At 45.3% G+C, this 8,211-nt stretch overlaps 1 protein-coding gene across 1 annotated transcript in view; it reads right to left on the bottom strand.

Annotated features, from left to right (window-relative positions):
- Positions 1-6,446, bottom strand: part of LOC143297437 (uncharacterized) — a 17,528-nt gene extending 11,082 nt beyond the window's left edge. The window contains exon 1 of the mRNA XM_076609793.1: positions 6,077-6,446. The gene's annotated coding sequence lies outside the window, so the exon portion shown is untranslated. The remainder of the gene's footprint in view (positions 1-6,076) is intronic.
- Positions 6,447-8,211: the final 1,765 nt, after the last annotated feature.

An 8,211-nucleotide genomic window follows, 5' to 3' on the forward strand; every position in this document is an offset into this window, starting at 1 on the left:
CGGGCTTTTACGTGTATGACCGTTTTTACCCCGCCATGTAGGCAGCCATACTCCGTTTTCGGGGGTGTGCATGCTGGGTATGTTCTTGTTTCCATAACCCACCGAACGCTAACATGGATTACAGGATCTTTAACGTGCGTATTTGATCTTCTGCTTCCATATACACACGAAGTGGGTTCAGGCACTAGCAGGTCTGCACATATGTTGACCTGGGAGATCGTAAAAATCTCCACCCTTTACCCACCAGGCGCCGTCAACGTGATTCGAACTCGGGACCCTCAGATTGACAGTCCAACGCTTTAACCACTCGGCTATTGCGCCCGTCACCTGCGTACCTAATTAATACCTTCCTACCTGCAACCACATTTATTGCTTCTCTCTCTCTCTCTCTCTCTCTCTCTCTCTCTCTACTCAGAACACGGTCTCTGTAGCTCTGTTCCATCCTGCTTTCCACGACTTCGAGATGTCAGTAGAATAATTCTGACTCACCTGTTAGTCACGGTTTCTGAAAATCGTAACGATACTGGGAATAGTAATGATAATAAAATTGTGGCGGTGAAAACACACTTGGCAAATGTGCTCACTGCAGTGATGATAATAATAATAATAATAATACTGGTGTGTGTCTATAATAACCAGTATTATGTGCCAGGACATTATTCAACAGAACCCCCCCCCCCCCTTTTCTCCACGCGTGTCAAATTGTCTGTGGTCAGGGGAGGTGATAATTAACGTACTTATTTATGGCCCCAGCGACTGCCAGTCTCGTGGATTCTCGTTTGAACTCTCCTCCCGTGGAGAGGATGTGATTGAGGACTTGGTGACGGTGATGCTGATATAATGACTGGTGCTGGCGTCAAGAGTTTCGCGTAAAGGCTGTGGACAAATGAGACTGACTACTATTGTGGTTGTCGTGAGGGAGTTATCAACTCTTTGGTGATGGAATGATTATACCTTTTTTTCCCTCCCCTGCCTTGGGGTTTTTTGTTGCTTTTTTTTTTCCTACCTGTCTTTGTCTGTCCCTCTGCCTCTTGTCTTCTTTCTCAATCTCTCTCTCTTTCTCTATGTTTGTTCTCTCTGTTTCTTCTGTCTCTCTGTCTCTCTCTCTCTCTGTTTCTGTCTGTCTCTCTGTCTCTCTCTCTCTGTTTCTGTCTGTCTCTCTGTCTCTTTCTCTCTCTGTTTCTGTCTGTCTGTCTCTCAGTGTCTGCCTCTGTCTGTTTCTTCCTATGTCTCTCTGTCTGTCTGTCTCTCCGTTTCTGTCTGTCTCTCTGTCTGTCTGTCTCCCTGTTTCTGTCTGTCTCTCAGTCTTTTTCTCTCTGTCTGTCAGTCTCTCTGTTTCTGTCTGTCTGTCTGTCTGTCTCTTCCCCTCCCCAGCGACTCGATCTGTCTCTCTACTTGACTGTCTTCCCACCCCCTTCACCCCTGCGCTCTCTCCTTCTCCCTCCTTTCCCCATCTCTCCACCTCTATCTTCTCTTCCTCTCCCAACCCTCCAACTTCCCCCCCTCCTCCTGTCCCTCCCTCCAACTTCCCCCCTCTCCTCCTGTCCCTCCCTCCAACTTTCCCCCTCCTCCTGTCCCTCCCTCCAACTCCCCCCCTCCTCCTATCCCTCCCTCCTACTTACCCCCTCTCCTCCTCTCCTCCCTCCTACTTTCCCCCTCTCCTCCTCTCCCTCCCTCCTTACCCCCTCTCCTCCTCTCCCTCCCTCCTACTTTCCCCCTCCTCCTCCTCCCTCCTCCTTACCACCCTCCTCTCCTCCTCTCCCTCCCTCCTACTTTCCCCCTCTCCTCCTCTCCCTCCCTCCTTACCCCCTCTCCTCCTCTCCCTCCCTCCTACTTTCCCCCTCTCCTCCTCTCCCTCCCTCCTTACCCCCTCTCCTCCTCTCCCTCCCTCCAACTTTCCTTCCCCTCTCCTCCTGTCCCTCCCTCCACCTTCCCCCTCTCCTCCTCTCCCTCCCTCCAACTTACGCCCTCTCCTCCTCTCTCCCTCCCTCCAACTTCCCCCTCTCCTCCTCTCCCTCCCTCCAACTTTCCCCCTCTCCTCCTCTCCCTCCCTCCACTTCCCCCTCTCCTCCTCTCCCTCCCTCCAACTTACCCCCTCTCCTCCTCTCCCTCCCTCCACTTCCTCCTCTCCTCTCTCCCCTCCCTCCAACTTCCCCCCTCCCTCCTCTCCCTCCCTCCAACTTACCCCCTCTCTCCTCTCCTCCCTCCAACTTACCCCCTCTCCTCCTCTCCCTCCCTCAACTTCCCCTCTCCCCTCTCCTCCTCCTTCCCCCTCTCCTCCTGTCCCTCCCTCCAACTTCCCCCTCTCTCCTCCTCTCCCTCCCTCCAACTTCCCCCTCTCTCCTCCTCTCCCTCCCTCCTTCCCCCCCCTCTCCTCCTGTCCCTCCCTCCTTTCCCCCTCTCCTCCTGTCCCTCCCTCATTCCCCCCTCTCCTCCTGTCCCTCCCTCCAACTTCCCCCCTCTCCTCCTCTCCCTCCCTCTCTCCCCACTTTCTCTTTTTCCCTCATTCTCTCATAACACACACACACACACACACACACACACACACACACATATATATATATATATATCTTTCCCGCTCTTATATATACCGTTCTCTCATTTCCTCCCTCCCTCCCCCCTCTCTCTCTATTCCCTCCCCCCTCCCTACCCCCCACACCACTCGCTCTCCCTCTCACAGTAGCTATAGTACCCAGTCTTCCACACTGGCACATTGGCGCAGGTGCGCTGTCAACAGTGGGCGTGATGTCGGGGCGTGGCACCTTTGGTACCGAAGACGTCAGCTCAGTCACGCTGACCACCGTAAAACTTAATCACCACCATCACGCTAGTCACGGGCATGCGCAGTGGAGACTATCCAGAGAGAAGAAGAAGAGAGAGAAGAAGAAGAAGAAAAAAAAGTATGTGGGCACCGACTGGATTCCATATAAGGCGTGATGCGACTGAAGGACGCAGTACAAGCATCGAACCATAAGTACGTTGTTATATATATATATATATATAACACTACATACATACATAATTATTATGTATAATGTGGCAACTTCGGATTTGATCGGAGTTCCATTAGGTGGCTTCCATAGTAGTGGGGATTTTTTTTTTCCTCGATAAAAAGAAAAGGGTAGATTGACGTTAGGTCTGTGTGCAGCCGCGATGAATTGAATATGTATTTGTTCAGTTGTAAATACTTTTTTTTTTTTTAAAAGGTCTATTCCTTTGTTTGCTTCTATCTTAATTCACTAGCTGACAATCTTTTAGTATTTTTTTTCTTCTTCTATTCATCTGTTTCTTCAGGAACACATACATATAGTTAGAAAATCCGATGCAGTTCAGGTGAAAGGTGGAAAACTACAGTAGAAAAGTACAGTTCAGCTGCAAACCAGAAAACTTAGTTGAAAAGTAAAATTCGGTTGCAAGCTAGGCAACTTTAATCCAGGTTCAAACTAAAGATCAGTAAACTACAGTGCAGTGAAAAATTCGGGGAAAAAACCTTTGTGAATGATTGATTCCATTGGCAAACAGGAAAAAGAGATGTGGAGGAAGACATGCAGTATCAGTATCAGTAGCTCAAGGAGGCGTCACTGCGTTCGGACAAATCCATATACGCTACACCACATCTGCCAAGCAGATGCCTGACCAGCAGCGTAACCCAACGCGCTTTGTCAGGCCTTGAGAGAAAAAAGAAGATAATAAAAAATAAATAAACAAGAAAAAAAAATTTAAAGAAAAAAAAAGACATGCAGTGATAGTGATGGCGCTATTCATGATGATAAATTCAGTATAAAGCGAGGTTTTGTCTTTTTTTTTCTTTTTTTTTTAAAGAATAATGTTCTTTGAAATAAAAGAATAGACATGCAGATAAACAAGACACATAACAGACATGCAGGCAGGCAGACAGACATACAGGCAGGCACGTATGGAGGTAGATTGACATTGATAGATTGACAAATTAAACTGACACGACTGGACACAAAATATTGATAGACTGGCATATTAGATTGACATGAACAGATCAAAACAAGCAAGTGAACCAACGACCAAAACAAAAACAAACGAACGAAAGAAAGAAAGAAATGTTAAACGAGAAGGAACATGTACTGTGAAGATTTGGAGGAAAACTTTGCAAACACCGTGTGTATTTGTACGTGCGAGCGTGCGTGCATGCGTGCGTACGTTTCTCGGATAATTAAGATTTTGCCACGGGGAAATGGTTGAAACGAAAAGAGAGGGGGGTGGGAGGGGGAGGAGGGAGAGAAGGGGGCGAGGGGGGTGGGGGGTGGGAGGGGAGTGGAGTGAAGGTTGAGTCAGGAAGAGAATACGTAATGGTGGAAGCTCCCATAACCATTTGAGGCCATCGAGGCAGTGTATTATTCATTTTCACCGCGTCAAAGGCATTGGGCACAGGAAGGCGGGCCACCCTCTTATTAACCTTCCCCACCCGTTTACATCATCCGGGTGGACTGAGGAAAAAATCGGGTGTGAAAAGCCTTTGCCCATAGACACACAACGCCATGCCGAAACAGAGCCTGGATCCCAGGTCACTGGGGGGAGGGGTGGTGGGGGGTGGGGGGGGGGGGACAGTCAGTGGATCAGAAATCCAACACGCCTAACAGAGTCTGCCACAACGCCTCTGACAGGAAGAGAACAGAAAGAACAGAAAAGAAAAGAGATTCTAAAAGAAAGAATAGAAAAGAAAAGAGTTAATGAAGAAAGAAAAGAAAAGAAAACGTTACTAAAGAAAAGAAAGAAAGAAAAGAAAAGAAAAAGTTACTAACGAAAGAAAAGAAAAGAAAAGTTACTAAAAGAAAGAAAAGAAAAGAGTTACTGAAGAAAGAAAAGAAAAGAGTTACTAAAGAAAGGAAAGAAAAGAGTTACTAAAGAAAGAACAGAAAAGAGTTACTAAAGAAAGAACAGAAAAGAAAAGTTACTAAAGACAGAAAAGAGTTACTAAAGAAAGAATAGAAAAGAGTTACTAAAGAAAGGAAAGAAAAGAGTTACTAAAGAAAGAAAAGAAAAGAGTTACTGAAGAAAGAAAAGAAAAGAGTTAATGAAGAAAGAAAAGAAAAGGGTTACTAAAAGAAAGGAAAGAAAAGAGTTACTAAAAGAAAGAACAGAAAAGAAAAGAGTTACTAAAAGAAAGAAAAGAAAAGAGTTACTAAAAGAAAGAACAGAAAAGAAAAGAGTTACTGAAAGAAAGAATAGAAAAGAAAAGAGTTACTGAAGAAAGAACAGAAAAGAAAAGAGTTACTGAAGAAAGAAAAGAAAAGAGTTACTGAAGAAAGAAAAACGAAAGGAGAGGGAACGGAAAAAATAAGAAAAGAAAAGAAAAAGAAGAAAAACAAAGACATAGAATGAAGAAACAAAGAAACAAGTCACGAGCCATATGGGCTCAGCCAGGAAGAAGGCTGGGACCACACAGTGGAGAGTTGGGCACTTCACATCATGCGTCTTTTGGAGTGTGGCTCAAACTCCTTGATGGACATTGCAGGTGTCTGTTCCTTCTGAGGCTGACTGGAGCTGAAGTTCAGTTCAGTTCAGTAACTCGAGGAGGCGTCACTGCGTTCGGACAACTCCATATACGCTACACCACATCTGCTAAGCAGGTGCCTGACCAGCAGCGAAACCCAACCAGCCGAAATATATTATGGGAATACAGCATTGTCACCCCCGCCCAAATACAGACAAAATAAAATCAAATCTCTGGGACACCAATAGATAAATGAATTAATGGGTGAATGAATGAATGAATGAAGAGACAGACAAATAAGTCATCTAAAACGGTGACACCCTTCGTGAAAAATCCTAAACGGGGTACACAGCTGGCCAGTGGATGGAGCTGTGAAACGGGAGGGAGAAAAAGAAGCAAAGAAAATAATGAATGAGAGGAAGAAAAAGAAAGAAAAGAACGCAAGAAAGATGTAACCAAATATTAATCACTCAGTCGCTCAGTCAAAACAAAGCATTCAAAGACACCAGTCGATCAACCAACCAACTAATCAGTCAATTTATCAGTCAACCAGTCAACTAGCTAACCAGTCTGTAAAAAAGACAAAAAATATAGATAAAAAGGAATTACCTTTTGACCACCAAAGTACAAATCACAGCGACTTTCCTGTGTTGTTTTTTGTTGTTGTTGTTTTTGTTTTTTTTTATCAGATCAGGCGCACTTACACAGCACTGAGTTGAACTGACTCCCAGCAATGACTCGACAAATTCCGGAGCGCCCTTCTGCCTGTCACGACGAGGCGATGGAGCAATAATGCATCGTATGGCAGGACACACCTGCGAAAGAATCACTGCCACACTCACAGATTTATGAGTCCCCTTTATAATATATATGTGTGTGCGTAGGCTGTCCGTGTGTGTGTGCGCGTGTGATTATAAGCACCAGTCTCAGAGAACAAGTTAGCTTCGTTTTCCGCAGCAGGCAATGGTTTGACAGTCTCTGCTGCTGTTTCCACGCTGTACACAGAGCTGTTCCTCCGCTTTTGTGTGACTCCAGTGTACAAACAATGCGTTGCTATGGTTATAGAAGAAAATGAGGAAAGACAGCTTGGAAGATTAATCACGCACGCACTGACGGAGAGAGAGAGAGAGATGCTACGGGCGATGAACAGAGATCAATACAGGGATGCTCCGGCGGTTGGTTTTACCTGTGGGTCTGGAACAAAAATGGCGGCCAGGAAACTGGAAAGGCCCTGTCTTCGTTGCCGTGGCAACGGAAACCGACTTTCCATCACATCACCCAATCGATGTACGAGAGCACGTGAAATCCGGCAGAATGGGGGTGGGGGGGGTCGGGGAGAGGGGGGTGGCTGAGAGAACTTGTAGAGGGAGGGAGAGGGGAGGTGTTTATTGGATGTTAGTTGTTAGTGTGGTGTGTGGTGTTAGACTTTTTCGGGTTGGTTTATACACCTGTATATCATGATGCCTGTACATCCGTCCGTCTGTCTGTCTTCATGTCCTCGGGCAAGTGCCACTGCTAGGAACACGCAACACTGACAGGAATATAAATAAAACAAACAGTAAAGTGCTGCAGGCACATAATGTAATCACGTGCCACAACAAAGAGAAGGGCAACAGTGTGATTGTCAGTAGTGGTATTTAAATGTATTAAGACCGAAATGAACAAAAAAAAGGTAAAAAAGGAATTACCATGGGTGACCACCTCATGCAGCACGCATGCACGCGCGCACTATCACGCACACACATTTACGCACCCAGAAACACACACACGCACCAACACACACACACACACACACACACACACACACACACACACACACACACACACACACACACACACACACACACGAAACAACAATAATGACAATAATCGAAACAAGCCAATAACAAAAATAAATGTACGAGGCACCTTCATCCAAGCTGCCGAAACAAAGCAAGAAAAAGTCCACCCCACCGAAATTGATAACACACGGACAGATCATTAGACCCAAACTGGCCTTCATCATGCATGTGCACTCCGAAGTAATCACCCGAAAATATGATTAACGGGCGACCAGTGTGTGTGTGTGTGTGTGTGTGTGTGTGTGTGTGTGTGTGCAAATTGGAAGATCAAGAATATGATTTAGAGCCATAAGAACAGCAATAAGTTCAGCAGTGAATATTGAACGATTTTTACCAATTTTGTATGATCTTTCCGTTTTCAGTTCTGGTATAACGAAAGTTGAACCTGCTTGGCCATTGTCTAATAGTGAGCCACCTGTGTAGATCTGTAAATGATCACAGTATCTATTTTGAAGGTGTACTCGGACTTCCGTTGCCGTGATATTCGGATTTTCATTCTTTTTAATGTCTGTATGATTAACATCAAAATGTGCTTTATTCATCTCCCAGATGGGGTATGGACTTACGGTCTTCTGTGTGTCTACGTCATCTGAATTAATTTCAGATTTTTCGAACAGGTTTGACACAAACGTACCAATGGGTGTTAAGTAAGATATGTTTTTAGCTCTTTTGGGGAAGTTGTTTTCGGATGTAATTTTTACTTCCTCTGATGTATAATTTTGTTGTTGAGCTTATCAGTACGTATTTAGCACATGCGAGGTTTCGGTATTCATCTAAAGGTAGTACTCCTATTTCTTTGTATGTTCCGAGGGTCGATGCATGGAAAGGTACACTAAATGCAAGTCTATATGCTTTACAGTCTATGTGTGTGTGTGTGTGTGTGTCCGTTTGTGTGTGTGTGTG

Source organism: Babylonia areolata, chromosome 22, assembly GCF_041734735.1.
Source record: "Babylonia areolata isolate BAREFJ2019XMU chromosome 22, ASM4173473v1, whole genome shotgun sequence".
Taxonomy (NCBI): Eukaryota; Metazoa; Mollusca; class Gastropoda; order Neogastropoda; family Buccinidae; genus Babylonia; species Babylonia areolata.